The sequence below is a fragment of the Periplaneta americana genome, chromosome 3 (assembly GCF_040183065.1).
Source record: "Periplaneta americana isolate PAMFEO1 chromosome 3, P.americana_PAMFEO1_priV1, whole genome shotgun sequence".
In the NCBI taxonomy this organism is placed as follows: Eukaryota; Metazoa; Arthropoda; class Insecta; order Blattodea; family Blattidae; genus Periplaneta; species Periplaneta americana.
The window spans coordinates 204,993,296-205,012,797 of NC_091119.1; positions in this window are offsets into that span (position 1 = coordinate 204,993,296).

The following is a 19,502-nucleotide window of genomic DNA, read 5'->3' on the forward strand; positions in this document are numbered from 1 at the left end:
TCAAAATTTTATATTTCCATTTCGTACTATATTCTGGTCACGAGACATAATCATAATAAAGCCTACTTTGTCTTTTCAGGATTTACTTCCAAACCTATCTCTTTATTTGCTTCTAGTAAAATTTCAGTGTTTTCCCTAAGAGTTTGTGGATTTTCTATTATCACTATTAATAATAATAATAATAATAATAATAATAATAATAATAATAATAATAATAATAATAATATTATTATTATTATTATTATTACTATTACTACTACTATTATTAGTCCTTACGGTACTTCTAAACTTTTAAGTGTTTATTATTTCTAAATTATTGCTAAATCACAATTTTCCAATCCTTTTGAATTTTCAAAATTCCTTATTTTTCAATTCTTAAATTGCTGAGTTATAAATTGTCATTACATCTGAATTTTTAAATGTATGATTGTCCATTACTTACTTAGTTTGTAATTAATTATAGTTGTCCATTAGTTACGTAATTTTTAATTAACTATAATTGTCCATTACTTACGTAATTTTTAATTAATTATAGTTGTCCATTACTTACGTAATTTTTAATTAATTATAGTTGTCCATTACTTACGTAATTTTTAATTAATTATAGTTGTCCATTACTTACGTAATTTTTAATTAATTATAGTTGTCCATTACTTACGTAATTTTTAATTAATTATAGTTGTCCATTACTTACGTAATTTTTAATTAATTATAGTTGTCCATTACTTACGTAATTTTTAATTAATTATAGTTGTCCATTACTTACGTAATTTTTAATTAATTATACTTGTCCATTACTTACGTAATTTTAATTAATTATAGTTGTCCATTACTTACGTAATTTTTAATTAATTATAGTTGTCCATTACTTACGTAATTTTTAATTATAGTTGTCCATTACTTACGTAATTTTTAATTAATTATAGTTGTCCATTACTTACGTAATTTTTAATTAATTATAGTTGTCCATTACTTACGTAATTTTTAATTAATTATAACTGTCCATTACTTACGTAATTTTTAATTAATTACAGTTGTCCGTTACTTCTGAAATTTTAAATTACAATTAATTGTCAATAATAACATCATTTCCAAATTAATTATACGTTAATAAATTCTTCAATTGATAAGTTATATTTTATCCATCATATAGGCTATGAAATTTTAATTCATAAATAACAGTTTATTATTTCCTGTTAAATAAATCACTAAATTACATTTCTCAATAATTGTTTGGGATTGTTTGTCTAATTAAACGAAATTGTCAATTATTTCTGCACATTTGAATTGAAATCATGGTTGTTCATTAATAGTGCTTGTTTACGTTTAACAGCTTCAATCCTGTATACCAATTATTGTTGGAAATTAACAATTTAATAATAAAATATTATCAATCATATCTGTTTATGCAAATGTTAATTAGCATGCCGCAATTACGATTTATTTCTGAATACTCAATTTTAAATAACTACTGATTGCAAACTGTCATAATTTTGGAGCAAAAACTTGGAATTATTCTGTTGCTGATGCAGCGCCCTTTGTGTTCGTGATAATAGTTATCAGCTTCGGCATTAATTACAGCTTTCATTTTTATTTGATCTCAGTTTCGGAGAGTTTGGATTTATTGCGCTGTTTGCACGTGATGAGCTGTTGAGTCTGTTTGTGGGGTAATTAATAGTCAACATTGACTAAGAAAATACATAAACTTAAAACAAGACCCGTGTACCATGGTTGTCGGTTGATTAATGATTCAGAGTTGTTTAATACAGGGGTGTAACAACTCGAAATGGTTAAAATAACTTGTTTATTGAATCATTAAAGTGGATGTAGTAGAACAAAGTAATGAATCACTTCGAGTCGATCAGCTGGCTCTTTGTGCAACGTGCATCATTGCGCTAATTTAAAATGCGATGTCACTGGAAATATAATTTTTTCTTTAAAAATCATTAGAACCATAATTTAAGTTAAAGGCATGAAATTTTGTGTGCTTAAAGAAAAAGAACTGTATTCAATGCAAAAAATATAATGGAATATGTAAGAGTAAGCTATGTGCATAAATATAATATAAACATGCCCTTTTGTATGAAAACCATAACAAGAATCCTAATTAGGTCTATTTAATTCATTTGAAATTTTTACTCTATGAAGCTGACACTGCTATAAGATTACTGAACTATAATAAATACAATATATGCATATTAGTTTTCCATTTTTGTAAAATTCTGAACTTAGCGTTGCAAAAAATAATAAACGCTCCTTCACATAAAATTCTATAAATAAAATTGTAAGTAGGGTCTAATGAATTATTATCAACAGTAATCTCACTAGAGAAAATCGAAACTCAAGTGGGATTTAATTGACTATTACACAATTAGAAGAAAGATAATTAATACATATTAATTGACTTACTAAAATTCTATTTCACTGATGTTAGCTTCACCAAAACATTTGAACAGAACCGCTATTTTCAGTTGACTGTCTATGCTGTAAACAAATGACGATCGCAAAGCGTGTTTTCTAGTATCGTAAAGAATTTGCAGTTTGAAATTTTGGCAAAAAAAAAAAAAGAAACAAATGGTAGGGAGGTGATAAAACAGGAGAAAGTATATAAAGATTAGGAAAAATAAAGTACTCTAATACAATAAAATAGGTATTAATTGACTTACTGAAATTCTATTTCACTAATGTTACCTTCATCAAATGTTTGAACGGAGCCGCCATTTTCAGTCGACTACAGTATCTATACGGGAAAGAAATTACGATCGCAAATCATGTTTTATAGTACCGTAAAGAATTTTCAGTTTGAAATGTTGGCAAACAAAGAAATAAATGCTAGGGTGGTGATAAAAAACAAATAAATGCTAGGGTAGTGATAAAAACAAACAAATGCTAGGCAAGCGATAAAATTAAACAAATGCTAGGGAAGCGATAAAATTGTGCGTTAAGGAGCTATGACTGGTTGAAAGACGTCCTTTCGTACCGTTTTATTGGTCAAAAGTATTATGATGTAGTAAAAGTGTAATAGACATTGTCGTTACAAAATGTTCAGTAACATGTAGGCTAATAAACAATTCCTAAAAAAAAATCATAGCACTGGAATTTATGGTTTTTGGTAAAAGGCTTTAGAGCCTGCAAAAAATGTATATTCGAGAAAAATGCACTGAAACGTCAAAAAAAGGGGGTGTGGTAGCAAATGCAGAGTTTATTAACATTTAAACGTTTTTAATATAATTCGAGGTCTTCTACAAATATACAATTTATACACAATGTACATTACACTATGTAGATTACGAAAAACATATTTCCAAGAAATCGATTTTTGTTACCAAAATTCATGACACCTCCCCTTATTTAGTGGTGTTAATAATGCTACATTACAAAGTAAAGGAACTTACTGGAAGTACCCAAAACAGACCCACACAAAACAGTGTGAAGTGGATAACAGTAGCACGAGCCATAGTTAGAGGGATTGGATAGTAATATGGCAGAAGACGAAGAGTGAGACAAGCCTCGCGCAGTTACAACATTCATACGGGCCCACCATGCTACGTTCTTCTATAGCTCCTCAATTACTGAATATCGCCCAAGCCTTCTCAGCTGCTGGTCGTTCTTGAGGATGTTCGAAATCAGAGTTCTGCTAGTTTTGTACAGTTTTTTAAATAATATTAGACGATATTATTTTCATGCATCTAAAAAGGCAATTACCATCCGTTTACGTTTTTTGCGTGCAACTTCTCTTAACTGAATCTTCCCAAAGAGAAAGGGCACAAGTCTAAAAAAATTAAAAAATTGAGATTTCGGTGAGGAAATCGATGGTGTTCGAGTAAAGGGGGTTAAGTCATTTTTGTGCAAATAGAGTTTTGTTTTCCAGTTGAATGCACAAGTTAAATTATTCTACACGTGAGTGAGCAAAAAACAAAAGAATACTAGTATTTGATGTGTTTTATTTGTGTAAAAAATTATTTGCAATAAAGGTCCTAAGTTTATTTTTAAATTATCTCAAAACTATTTTTTATAACTTATGTCTCTTTACCCAAATACCATTGAAATGTTTTTAGAGTGTCAAGACATCATTCTGTATTGAAAGGGCACATGTCAGTCCAATGGTAGTTGAATAACAGGTATAAAAAAATGTTCCGTAGAGAAAGGTTCTAAGTCCAAGACTTGAAACTTTCAATAAGATTTTACAGGTTCGGAATCTTGAATACTTATGTCGTCTTGCTAACTTATGAACACATTATTATTGTATTATTGTATTTGTTGTTTGATACCTCATAAACAGATGACGGAGACTGCACAACATAGTAATAAGATTGGATCGAATCTTCCAACAATATCAAATATTTTGTGGTAACAGGGGTACGATCTCAAGATATTATACTTGAAATCTTGGTGACCACTTTATTATAAGAGGAACTGATTTCAGAGTAAACTGTCCAAAAGTTGTTTCTAGAGACTAAAAATTTGCTATTGGTATTAGAAGTCTGATGCATTTTGTGTATGATTCTGAGAAGCTAGATCGTATCGTGGCATATACGAGTGTTAATGGAGTTGTTATAAACATTTCCAAGTTAACCAAGCAGGGAAAAGAATCCCTGTCCTCCCCACCAAAGTAGCTTCCCCTGAAATAAAATTGTTGTAAAAAGATCGAAGTAAATAAAAAGTTCTCTTCTACATTCTCAAGCGTGTGAAGAATTATTATTCAACACTGAACTTATTAAGCTGGTCCACAACTGAGGATTATTAAAATAGTGACAAACATCTTGTTAAAATCAATAGAAAGGGCACAAGTCCAAAATTGTGTTTATTGACACCACAACAAATTATTATTAGGAATTGCGCTTGTGGGATATAAAACAACAAAACAAAACCACAAAAAAAAAAAAGTATTTCAATGAACATTATAGCAGCTTATCCTTTTCTTAATTTCTCACAACTTTAGAAACTGGACTTAGGACCTTTCTCTTTGGGATGATATGATTTCGAAAAAAAGCTTTAAAACCTTTTGAAATCATACGTAGTTATGGTGAAGTTGTAGGTAGCCTGAAGAACGTAAATGGGGATTACAATTTTCATTTTAGATGCATGGCAATACTTTTATTTTAAAAAATGAAAGAGAAATCTGGTAAAGAAGACCTTAGGCTTTAATTCTGCCATGTTAAATGAAATTATTATTATTATTATTATTATTATTATTATTATTATTATTATTATTACTATTATTATTGCAATAGTTTGAGGCAACAATCATTTCAATATATTTGCGACAAATCGACAAGATTTACTCCATTTGTCCAAGCACAAAAGGAAAATACAGGATGAGTATCAGTAAGGTTGAAGTATTTGAAGGTAACACAGAAATAATTGTAGTATTATGCTATTATGCGACATATTGAAGTTACAGTTAAAATTAAAAATTGAATTAGAAGTGGTGAAATAATTCGGATATATTTTTATCATAATGTTGATTTCATTATAATAAATTTTATACAGGGTTAGTTAAAAGTCCCGCACCACCTAAATAACTTTTGAAGCATACGGTTCAGTGACGTGAACCTTGGTATGTGGGGATAACCATATACTAAGAACTCAATAATGGTATTACCGAGTTTTTTCTACTTCCGGAAGTAACTCCAACTCTCTTATCTTAAATGGAACACCCAATATATTATTTTATTTTTGAATAATACTCATTTAGAGCTTTTCAAAAATTATCCACAGTTGATCCTTCTGTACAAAATCAGTGTTGGTAAATAAAAATTGAAATGGTGCAAGATATTCCTAAAGCCTGGTTAAATCATTCCTTAAATGGTTTCTATGATCGAGTGACACATTGTAAAGCATCTGAGGGCTACCAATTTGAACACATAATTTAGAAGGTGACCTAGCTTTTTGTTTTGTTTTTGTTAAGGAAGGAGTATTTTATTATATTAATAATCGATACACTTTTCTGTTTTCTTGACTTAGCAACACTGAATTTGTATAGAAGCATCGAGTGTGGGTACTTTTTGAAAAGCTCTTAATGAGTACTATTCAAAAAAAAAAAAAATATTGGGTGTTCCATTTAAAATAAGAGAGTTGGATTTACTTCCGGTTAAAGCGGAAGTAGAAAAAACTCGGTAATACAATTATTAAGTTCTTAGTATATGGTTATCCTGACATACCAAGTTTCATTTCACTGAACTGTATGCTTCAAAAGTTATTTAGGTGGTGCGGGGCTTTTAACTAACTCTGTATATAGATTTTATCCAAGATTTCTTTCACACAAAACGGACTACTTCCTTGTTTAATAATACAAGAACTACGGGATATAAAATTAATTTATTACAGAGTAAAGCTATCTACATAGACTGACTTTTTCTGTCCACATAGTTCCCACTAACATCCACGCACTCTGTGTATCGTGGTATCAACTTTCTCACATCCGTATCAAAGGAAAACGCTCGTGAGTTGAAAATTCAGCTACCTCAAAACGGAGTTGTGGAAGTTCACAGAGAACCTTGCGAGCTTTATGAGCCTCGTAATATTATGAGTGGCAGCGAGGTTAGGCAATGTCGTTATCTGTTTAAAGATGGATGAATCGATACGTATGATGCGAGCAGTGGCGGATGTAATATAGTTACAGGATTTTATTTATTTATTTATATTACCGGTTGTTCTGTATGGTTGTGAAACTTGGACTCTCACTCTGAGAGAGGAACATAGGTTAAGGGTGTTTGAGAATAAGGTGCTTAGGAAAATATTTGGAGCTAAGAGGGATGAAGTTACAGGAGAATGGAGAAAGTTACACAACACAGAACTGCACGCATTGTATTCTTCACCTGACATAATTAGGAACTTAAAACCCAGACGTTTGAGATGGGCAGGGCATATAGCACGTATGGGCGAATCCAGAAATGCATATAGAGTGTTAGTTGGGAGACCGGAGGGAAAAAGACCTTTAGGGAGGCCAAGACGTAGATGGGAGGATAATATTAAATGGATTTGAGGGAGGTGGAATATGATGATAGAGACTGGATTAATCTTGCACAGAATAGGAACCGCTGGCGGGCTTATGTGAGGGCGGCAATGAACCTTCGGGTTCCTTAAAAGCCATTTGTAAGTAAGTAAGGTTATTTTACGACGCTTTATCAACAGCTTAGGTTATTTAGCGACTGAATGAAATGAAGGTGATAATGTCGGTGAAATGAGTCCGGGGTTCAGCACAGAAAGTTACTCAGCATTTTCTCATATTGGGTTGAGGGAAAACCCCGGAAGAAAACCTCAACCAAGTAACTTGCCCCAACCGGGAAACAAATCCGGGCCACCGGGTTTCGCAAGATGTCTTGCTAACTTATAAACACATTTTTACTGTATTATTGTATTTGTTGTTTGATACCTCATAAACAGGTGACACAGACTGCACAACATGGCAATAAGATCGGATCGAATCTTCCAACAATATCAAACATTTCGTGATAACAGGGGTACTGTCTCAAGATATTATACTTGAAATCTTGATGGCCACTTTATTACAGGAGGAACTTTCCAATTAAACGGTCCTTCCTCCTTACTTACTTACAAATGGCTTTTAAGGATCCCGAAGATTCATTGCCGCCCTCACATAAGCCCGCCATCGGTCCCTATCCTGTGCAAGATTAATCCGGTCTCTATCATCATATCCCACCTCCCTCAAATCCATTTTAATATTATCCTCCCATCTACTTCTCGGCCTCCCCAAAGGTCTTTTTCCCTCCGGTGTCCCAACTAACACTCTATATGCATTTCTGGATTCGCCCATACGTGCTACATGCCCTGCCCATCTCAAACGTCTGGATTTAATGTTCCTAATTATGTCAGGTGAAGAATACAATGCGTGCAGTTCTGCGTTGTGTAACTTTCTCCATTCTCCTGTAACTTCATCCCGCTTAGCCCCAAATATTATCCTAAGCACCTTATTCTCAAACACCCTTAACCTATATTCCTCAGAGTGAGAGTCCAAGTTTCACAACCATACAGAAGAACCGGTATTATAACTGTTTTATAAATTCTAACTTTCAGATTTTTGGACAGCAGACTGGATGGTAAGAGCTTCTCAACCGAATAATAACACGCATTTCCCATATTTATTCTGCGTTTAATTTCCTCCCGAGTGTCATTTATATTTGTTACTGTTGCTCCAAGATATTTGAATTTTTCCACCTCTTCGAAGGATAAATCTCCAATTTTTATATTTCAATTTCGTACAATATTCTGGTCACGAAACATAATCATATACTTTGTCTTTTCGGGATTTACTTCCAAACCGATCGCTTTACTTGCTTCAAGTAAAATTTCCGTGTTTGTAATCGTTTGTGTATTTTCTCCTAACATATTCACGTCATCCGCATAGACAAGAAGCTGATGTAACCTGTTCAATTCCAAACCCTGCCTGTTATCCTGAACTTTCCTAATGGCATATTCTAGAGCGAAGTTAAAAAGTAAAGGTGATAGTGCATCTCCCTGCTTTAGCCCGCAGCGAATTGGAAAAGCATCAGATAGAAACTGACCTATACGGACTCTGCTGTATGTTTCACTGAGACACATTTTAATTAATCGAACTAGTTTCTTGGGAATACCAAATTCAATAAGAATATCATATAATACTTCCCTCTTAACCGAGTCATATGCTTTTTTGAAGTCTATGAATAACTGATGTACTGTACCCTTATACTCCCATTTTTTCTCCATTATCTGTCGAATACAAAAAAATCTGATCAATAGTCGATCTATTACGCCGAAAACCGCATTGATGATCCCCAATAATATCATCTACGTACGGAGTTAATCTTCTCAAAAGGATATTAGTCCTTCCTCCTTAAAAATATTTATAGAGTTTATTATCTGTATCAGTTAATTGGTTACCCCGGACTGGAAACGAACTGGGCGAGGAAACATGCATGGGCTACGCTAACTCAATATCAATATCCAGTCCACTGACAGCGAAAGTTGGACGCGGTCACACAGCAGCAGGTTTGTACTGGAAAATATGGGTTAATTAAGGGGGGAAGATGTACCGGCCGTTATTGATTGCCTCGTCAGGAAAGTTGCCCCAATATCTGCAGATGTACCTGGCAGTGATTTTAATTCAAAGCGAGAGGGTTTTATGCGCTTCGATATGGGTAATGAAGGAGCAGGGACATTATCGAAGAATCTGTCACTGGTTATAATATAAAGATTCACTGTGATGGACTTACCCAATTCTAAGACAGACCCACTGTAAATTCAAGTGTTCTAGAATGTTAAACATAGTTTACTCTTTAGAATCTCACATTGTCTATAATAATTATTGAAGTTTTCCGCAACTGTAAAGATATTGTACTCTTTGAAATCACACATTTTTGTCTAATTTAGGTTTTATAGAACTAATTCTAAATACACCTGCTCTATTAAAATCACACATTTTCTGTCATATATGTTTTCTAGGGTTGTCATATGCTCTCTAATTCAAGTTTTCTAGGATTGTAAATATACTGTGCTTTCTGAAATGTCACATTTTCTATACTGCAAGTTTTATAGGGCTAATTCTAAACATACTATAGACCTACTCTTTTAAATTCACAAATTTTCTGTTTCCTAGGATTGTACTGCGTTCTCTGATGTAATGTACTTTTTCTAATTCAAGTTTTTTATAAATGTAAACATATTGTGCTCTGTGAAATCATACATATTTTTCTAATTAAAGGTTTCTAGCATTGTATACACAACCTGCTACCTGTAATGTCACATTTTCTCTACTAAACATATCGTGTTCTCCAAAATCAAACATTTTTCTCTAATTATTATTTTCCAGAATTGTTAACATACTGCGGTCTCTAAAATTATACATCTTTTTCTGATTTAAGTTTTCTAGGGTTGTAAACATACTCCGCTCTCTGAAATCACACATTTTCTCTAGGCTATGTTTTCTATGAATATAAACATATTGTGCTCTCTAAAATCACGCATTTTTTATAATTGAAGTTTTCTAGAATTATTGTAAGCATTATATACTCCCTCAAATCATAAATATTTCTCTAGAATTGTAAGCATACTTTGCTCTCTGAAATGATACACTGTTTTATAATTGAAGTTTTCTAGAATTATTGTAAGCATTATATACTCCCTCAAATCATAAATATTTCTCTAGAATTGTAAGCATACTTTGCTCTCTGAAATGATACACTGTTTTATAATTGAAGTTTTCTAGAATTATTGTATGCATTATATACTCCCTCAAATCATAAATATTTCTCTAGAATTGTAAGCATACTTTGCTCTCTGAAATGATACACTGTTTTATAATTGAAGTTTTCTAGAATTATTGTAAGCATTATATACTCCCTCAAATCATAAATATTTCTCTAGAATTGTAAGCATACTTTGCTCTCTGAAATGATACACTGTTTTGTAATTGAAGTTTTCTAGAATTATTGTAAGCATTATATACTCCCTCAAATCATAAATATTTCTCTAGAATTGTAAGCATACTTTGCTCTCTGAAATGATACACTGTTTTATAATTGAAGTTTTCTAGAATTATTGTAAGCATTATATACTCCCTCAAATCATAAATATTTCTCTAGAATTGTAAGCATACTTTGCTCTCTGAAATGATACACTGTTTTATAATTGAAGTTTTCTAGAATTATTGTAAGCATTATATACTCCCTCAAATCATAAATATTTCTCTAGAATTGTAAGCATACTTTGCTCTCTGAAATGATACACTGTTTTATAATTGAAGTTTTCTAGAATTATTGTAAGCATTATATACTCCCTCAAATCATAAATATTTCTCTAGAATTGTAAGCATACTTTGCTCTCTGAAATGATACACTGTTTTATAATTGAAGTTTTCTAGAATTATTGTAAGCATTATATACTCCCTCAAATCATAAATATTTCTCTAGAATTGTAAGCATACTTTGCTCTCTGAAATGATACACTGTTTTATAATTGAAGTTTTCTAGAATTATTGTAAGCATTATATACTCCCTCAAATCATAAATATTTCTCTAGAATTGTAAGCATACTTTGCTCTCTGAAATGATACACTGTTTTGTAATTGAAGTTTTCTAAGATATTGAACATATTGCGAAAGTTATGTTTTAGTAATTCGCGTGCTTGCACGTGCTTTTTCTTCTATTAAGGGAGAAAGTAGTAAAGTTGTCTCGTCAGATACATTTATGGAATTCTCCCTTTCAATATTTCGAAAAATTTCTTATAAAAAAACATATCGCCGTTTTCAATTGGAAGTTTCTTTGCTCACCACTAACTTATCTAGCTTACAATGCAGAAAGAACTAAAAAGCTACCATAATTCAATGTGCACATGCAAGAAGGTGACTTCTCCAAAGGAGCAAGTTTTCAGGAGAAGGTTAAAACTGATTTGTATTTGTACTTAATGCAAATAAAATTCATTGCTTATAATACCTCTGAAAGGCTACATTATCTTTGTCTATTGATACGTTGTAATAAAGAAGATGTGCAACAAGACATGTGAGTACAAATCAGTTTTAGCCCTCTGCTGAAAACTTGCTCTTTTGGAGAAAAATTAGCTCCGGCGCGGGGGACCGAACCCGGTTCCTTGGTTCTACGTACCAAGCGCTCTGACCACTGAGCTACGCCGAATTCAATCCACAGCACAATATTACAGATATTATTCTGTATGACAAATTAATAACTCTATAATATTCTCATAGCTAGCAGTGCATATGTCTGTACAGATTACTGTGCACTTAACTGCGGATCCCGGCCAAACAAGTCACTCAGCTGAGTGCGCTCCTAGTATAATGGCAGTTGACATTGGACATACACGTCAACATATATGCCTAACTTGGAGTCAGGCCACAAAGGGTAACATCGAAGGAGGAAGGTTCGGTCCGGTGCTGTGGATTGAATTCGGCGTAGCTCAGTGGTCAGAACCAACGACCCGGGTTCGATCCCCGGCGCCGGAGCGAATTTTTCTCCTGAAATATTAATTGTCAATATTACAGATATTATACTGTATGACAAATTAATAAATCTATAATATTCTTTTGGAGAAGTCACCTTCTTGCATGCGCACATTCAATTAAGACCAAGCTTATGAAAGTATGTCAGGAAATTTTTCCTAATTTCCATGCACCATTAGCACCGTCTTCCCTTAATGTAGTCAACTACACATTGTGGTCTACAAACTGGGCTATTGAAACACGAATCTGAGCTTGGTCTAGCCAAGCATTACACCGCCACTGGATCCTGAAGTGACGCCAGAAGAAGTAAAAGCGGTCTGGCGGTCCAGCTATAAGGCCAACTGTCGTCTATACACACACACCATGTGCTTGACTAACTGCGCCGTTTGCACCATCAACATCTCCTGCAGAACCCATAAACTCGCGGGGTAGCGCTCGTTAGCGTCACACACACAACCCCGGCCGGCTCTCCCACCCCACGCGTTCAGATATGTTGCGTATGAATTTAACTACATTCAATGGTTTGCAAACCAGGCTGCACAAATAACCCTGGCAACGCCCGCTAACAGCTCATTTCTACAATGGCAAAAAAGAATATCTCCTTGTTCTAGGTAATATATTGCACTGTATATCTCAACAATATTGGCTGCAGGCCTATAGATAGCTTTAATGGGGCACATCCCACTGTATGATTGTCAACATGAACAGCATGTGACAGTCAAAGGTAATATAACTTAAGGGAATTGGGTAGTGAATAGGAGTCAAGAATTCGAATTTTTATTTATTTTTTTTTTTAAGTACAAAACTTGCTCTTTAAAACACTATATAAATGGTGGGAGTATCTCTGCAGATAAGTCCTTTAAATGGCCTCTTTAAATTTGGCGGTACATGTAAATCATACATCCTTCTTTTTTAAATGCAGTTTTCCGTAAGTACATATTTTTCAAACTTAAGTGCATTTTTTTCTGAATCTATTGAATCAATTTACATGAAATTTTTACAATGTTTTCTGCAAGCTGTGTTATACAAAGTAGACCTAAGGGTTTATGAGTATCATATACATAACACGAGAAAAAAAATATATATGCATTTAAAAAATGACAAAAATTGTCAATCAAAATTCAATTTTGTTTTTTCTGTTTCACTAAGGGTGAAATATTTAACTGAATTTTGCTTTAGAATTTACTATATATATTACTTGATAACTTAAAAAAATAAAAGGCACATGAGCGAAGATTGTACCAAGTTATGTGAACCTGAAGAATAAGGTACATTTACCAAAGTGGGAAAACAGGGTTTCAGTTAGGGCCTTTCTTTTGTACTTGGATACAAAACCAATTAGTTGTCTTTTATACCACTAAATTCAGAATGATTGATTGTACAACCATGAAAATTTTTATTCAACTCTGAACACTAGAAGCCTAGAAATACTGAACTAAAGTTTTGTACTGAAATTCTTTAATCGCACGGGCATCACTATCCAGTCCCCTTAACAGCAAACAGATATATTATTCGGGTTGGTGCACTGTGGGTTATGTAGATCCAAACAGATGGAATAAATTCATAATTGGTAATATCTTGGAACAAAGCTATCTAGTCCATTTGTATGCAGTAAATGTGTAAATGTTATTGCACGGTGTAACACCTACTGGAGGCTTTTAGCAGTGGCGGCTCGTGATAAAATATTATGTGTGTTCACAATTTTGTGTTCCAAAATCGAAGAGAATTTGAAATCGTACGTTTTTAGCCTAATATGAAATGTCATGATTCCAATGTTTCACTGTCGAAAAAACCGTATATAAATTCAAAACAACATATAATAATAATAATAATAATAATAATAATAATAATTATAATAATAATAATAATGAAACCTAGTCTTTTTATTTCCAATTTTTCCTGGAAAGCCAGTTTACCCAGTTATTTACTCTTCAAAATTACTTGAACAGAGTTCATTGTTTACGTCTGTTAAAAATTAATACATAAAACAATTTACAAAAGCGTGTGTTCAGTAATATACTGTATTTTGATTCACAACACACTGATACACTATAGCCTATACCAGTACTGTAATCCCATTCATTCATTCATTCATTCATTCATTCATTTTATTCCATAGATCTTACATGAGCAATGAAGCTTTGAGATGTGGAACATGTCAACATTTTACAATATTACAATTACAATTTTTACAAATTTTTATAGTTCTACAATTTAGTAATTTTCTACAATTTTTACAATTTTGTACAATTTTTTTTACATTTTTTTTTTACATTTTGGCGAGATGTAGTGAGATGAGATGAGGTCCGAGGATTCGCCAAAATATTACCCGGCATTTGCCTTTTCGGTGGGGGAAACCTCGGAAAAACCCAACCAGGTAATCAAATCAAAGGGGTTGATGCCAAGGACTCGCCATAGACCATCCGGCTTCAGTCCCACGGCTGGGGAAAACCTCCGAAGAAATCAAAGTCCAAAGGAGGATCCAACCCAAGTCCGAACGCAGCTCCGGATCAGCAGCCCAGCGAGTCTGCCGACTGAGCTACATCGATGGCTCTACTAAAAGTATACAATACATAGCCAATCAGATTATTAAATTTACAAACGCAAACGATCATTCATAACTTGAGCTATATTATAATACAAAACAATTTAATTAAATTTAAGGCATAAACAATTCAACCAGTTGTGATATACAGAAATTGATAATACATATCATGCAAACTACTTCAAATTACAAACACAAACAATTTATCAGTAGAGCTATATAGATTACTATTCAATTTAAAGCATATACAATTCATCGGCCAAAACTATACAAATATATACAATACAAAGTATCATACTTTCATTAAGCTATACAAATTTGTGCAATTAATATCAAGTAGATTAATTCAATTTATAATCATAAACAACTCATCAGTTGAGCTATACATATTACCATTCAATTTACAGTAGGTCTATATACAATTCATCAGTAGAGCTACTCAGACTAGTAATCATTTTAAGAACATATACAATTCATCAGCCAAACTATACAAACATATACAATCAAATTAGTTCAATTTACAAACTTATTTTCGTTAAGCTATACAATTCATATGAAGTAGATTTATTCCATTTATAAGCTTAAACAATTCATCAGTTGACCTATACAGTATACTATTCAATTTACAGTACATACAATTCATCAGTTATGCTAAACAAAAAATACAATACATAGTAAACAGATTAAGTCAATATAAAAAGATATTTTAGTTGAGCTATATAAAATTGTACATGTCATTTAAGTAGAATTCGCATAGATTGATTACTATAAATACATGCCAGTAAATATTATTCTTAAATAATATACACCACCATATAGATATTTAAATTCATACCACCATCACATTCAGCCAGCACGTGTTTGAAAGCCAAACTATGCTATATGCCGAAACTGAAGTATAGTAATTCACAAACTTCACTCTCGTAGCAGCACTGTACACACATCGACATAAAGTAAACGTTCCGACAGTGAGATGCTGACACCTGCAGGCTAAAATACAGACTTTTCTCCTCGACATATAGCATGCAAACGATAGGCATCGATGCACCTGACATCTGTAGGATAGATTCACTGTTCACTTAATGCTTTGTGCTCTTGACGAGTCATAAGCGGCCAGCGAAAGACAATTTTCTCCCGCGCATGCATGAAATTTCTGTAACCTTCTTGAAAAGAGCACGGCTTGTACGTGAACGGATGTTGCCAAGTTTACATAAGTTTATGCAAGATGCGGGAAGTTTAAAATACTCGATTCTGATATTATACATCCCCACTACGCCAGTACGGTATTAAATAATAAAACTAGTCGTGCATTAATGGAAACAAGGTGTTCACGTGCTCTTGTGCTCTTATTGACGCACCGCCACTGGCTGTTAGTACTATGCGTTCAGTAGGATAGAATCTCACTTTGGTGCGTGCAAGGAACATAACTATGCAGTCGGGCTCTAACCTACCGGTCCCTCACTACGGTGACCAGACGTTCTCTTCTGTCCGGACATGTCCTCCTTTTTAGGCCTTTGTCCGGAGTCCGGGGGGATTAAAAAAAAAACAAGAAATATTCTCCTTTTCATAACTTATAAGCCTGATATTTTCAAATTATTTGATTTGACGCCTTTTCAAGTAACTTGACTGTAGGTGGCAGCAGCATCGACGGAATATACTCTTTGCCAACGATCACAATAACTCTCCTTCCTCCTTTTTATGATCGTTGCTCACAGGTAGCTTAGTAAATCGAGAAATCTAGGTGCGAATGTAAATCTAAATAGATATTTTCTGTCCTCTTTAATCATTAATTATAGTTCCCTGGACTTTCATATGTAGCTAACTGTAAAATTATATTAAGTTTCTTCATAGGCATAATTCTGTGGCCGGGAGGAAAAAGGTCTTTAGTCAATTTTTTGTGAAAATGAGAATTTTATATACTCTGAAAGCGGAAACAATTCTCTACAATCTGGTAAAACAGCTAAAGTCAAATAAGACTCCTGACTGGATTTATAGAGCGTTACCAAATATCCTAAGTACTTTTTGAATCGAATAAAGGACTTAAGAATATTTATTTTAATACGTTATACCTTTTTATATTATAAAAATTCCATTTTCACAAAAAGTTGACTTAAGACCTTTTTCCTCCCGGCCACAGAATTATTTTGTAATAACATAGATATTAACATAGCTATATATTAACATAGCGACATTTAACATAGCCTAAATCTGTACTGTAAATACTTTGTGCGAGATCGTGCGTATTTGCTTGGTTTCCGCACAAAACCAATCCGCGGTAAGTCTAAAATTCCACATTCAGTATTCCCAACCTAACACACATAACAATTTCCCTCTTCTTACCGCTTAAGCGCGACATTCATTTTACTGCTTTAGGCTTTTAACATATTTTTAGAGACGTTTAACATAGTAATAATTATAAATTGGAAACTTACCACTGCAATTTCACCTAAATTGCAATGTTAATTATTGTTTTTAAATATTTGCAAAAATTAAGTAAAGTCTACTACTCCACGAAACTTATTGCATTCCTGATACAAGTAACATTAAGGAAGCAGTGAAAAAATCAACGAGATTCCAGATGCCGATGTTATTACTGCAATATGTTATATAAATAATATTGTTAAAATATTAAAATGAAAAATAAATCATTACATAACCTTACCGTTTGTTTTAAGTTCGCATTTATAGACTGGGGGAAAAAAAGACAGACGTATATCACGGCCTGCTGGAGTATAGTAAACACAGAAAACATTTTACAGCAACAATGTTGAAGAAAGATATTTTGGTGTTCCGAAGTTGGCGTCATTAAACAGAAACCAACATGGAGATTTCATTGCAACTAATTATAAATTCGTCTTTCAGGTATGTAATAAACGATCTTCGCACAAAATAATGTACGATAAAAGGGCGGTATGTTTGTTTTCATGTTCTCGGAAATTAAAAAAGCTGAACTACGTTTCGCTTTTTCAATCTTTTCATCGAACATGAAAACGTCAACATACCGCTCTTGTAACGTATATTACTATTGTAATAAAATAGACATTGACGTAATTTAAACTATAATATTATATGCCTAAGCCTAAATCTACGTATACATATTTTCTGTTCTCTTTTTTCGAACAATGTCCTCCTTTTTAAAGCTTTGTGTCTCTCTTTTTATCGATGTGAATATGGTTACCCTATCCCTCACTCTTCTATAAAACTTTCTTCTGTATTAATAATGGTATAGCTTACGTAATAATTCAATTTTTATTATTGTTAAGTCGCTTATTTAAATAGCAAAATTTTAACCACAGCATTTATTTTATGTATAAACAATTCAGTAGATATGGACATCAGGAATTCATCTGTTTCGTTTTTGTTCTAAAACATTTTCGCAGTTTATCACCATAGAGACAAGCATGACATCAAACTTCTTTTATTCTAAACCCGTGGTTCTCAATATTTTATTAACAGTGCGGACCTCTTTTCCATTGCCTCCTGCGTCCTAAGACATTTGTTGTTTTATTTTTAAAGTTAAATATAATTCTACACTACAAAAACAGTCACTAAAATGAGGAAAAATGCTGAACAATTTCTGCAGGTTACAGTTAGGGCACAAATGAAGGTATATTATACTGTACTTCGGGTCTCTGCACATACATTTTATATCATAATCATATTATTATTATTATTATTATTATTATTATTATTATTATTATTATTATTGAATGACCTACCTGCAGCGGTCTTTAAGGGCCGCCCTTCCTTAAGAAGATTCAAGAATAACTTAAAAACTTGTGTATAAAGTGCAAATTAAAATTAAGGTGACATTTAACATTTAATTTTATAAGGTGATATATATTTATTTAGCCTGACGAGTTACTCCCTTGGTTTGAATTGTAAATTATTTAAAAATAGCGTGTAAGAGGGCCTTAGACTAGAAATGTTTAGCTTAAATGGAGTTCTGTTTATAATTATGCATAAGGATGTAATTATTTGACTTATTTGAACTGTTGTATCAGTGAAGCGAGGTGAGTCAGTGAAGTTATGGTTTTACAGTGCAGTGAATAGTTCCGATCAGTGATAATTTATAGCGTGAATGAAATGTGTTCTATAGTGTCAGTGAAATGTGTTCTATAGTGTCAGTAAAATGTGTTACAGAGTGTCAGTGAAATGCGTCATAGTGCCACTACAGTGAGTGAGATGAGAGTAAAGTGAAAGACTATTGAAACTTATGTAGGGCCTATACATATGTAGGTTGTATTGTAAAATTAGGTATTTTATATTTTATTATTAATTGCAATTATTGTATTAAATTGTATTGTGTATTCATATTGTATTGTGTATTGCAAATTTTAATTGTGTATTGTTTATCATTTTATTGTGTATACCACTGCCACCGGGTGCTTGCCCACTTGCAGTGTAAATAAATACATACATATTATAATAATCATTGTTAACATTAAATCCAGATGTTTGAGATGGGCAGGGCATGTAGCACGTATGGGCGAATCCAGAAATGCATATAGAGTGTTAGTTGGGAGGCCGAAGGGGAAAAAGACCTTTAGGGAGGCCGAGACGTAGATGGGAAGATAATATGAAAATGGATTTGAGGGAGGTGGGATATGATGATAGAGAATGGATAAATCTTGCTCAGGATAGGGACCGGTGGCGGGCTTATGTGAGGGCGGCAATGAACCTCCGGGTTCCTTAAAAACCAGTAAGTAAGTAAGTAAGTAAGTAAGTAAGTAATAATCATCGTTAATATTTCTATAAGAACTACTCGTCCAGTATTCAAGCTATTAATATGAGAAAACAACAGGGAAGTTTTCCAATACGAACACTTGAAGAAACTGAAATTACACATTCCACCAACATTCTGGGATAACAAAGGGATTTTTTATTTTTGTAGTGGTTTATTTTACGACGCTTTATCAAAACGTAAAATCAAAATTTGTTTGAAAAGGCGACTGGATTTGTCCAAAAAATTTGATCCATTCCGAATTGAATGTTTTTAGAATT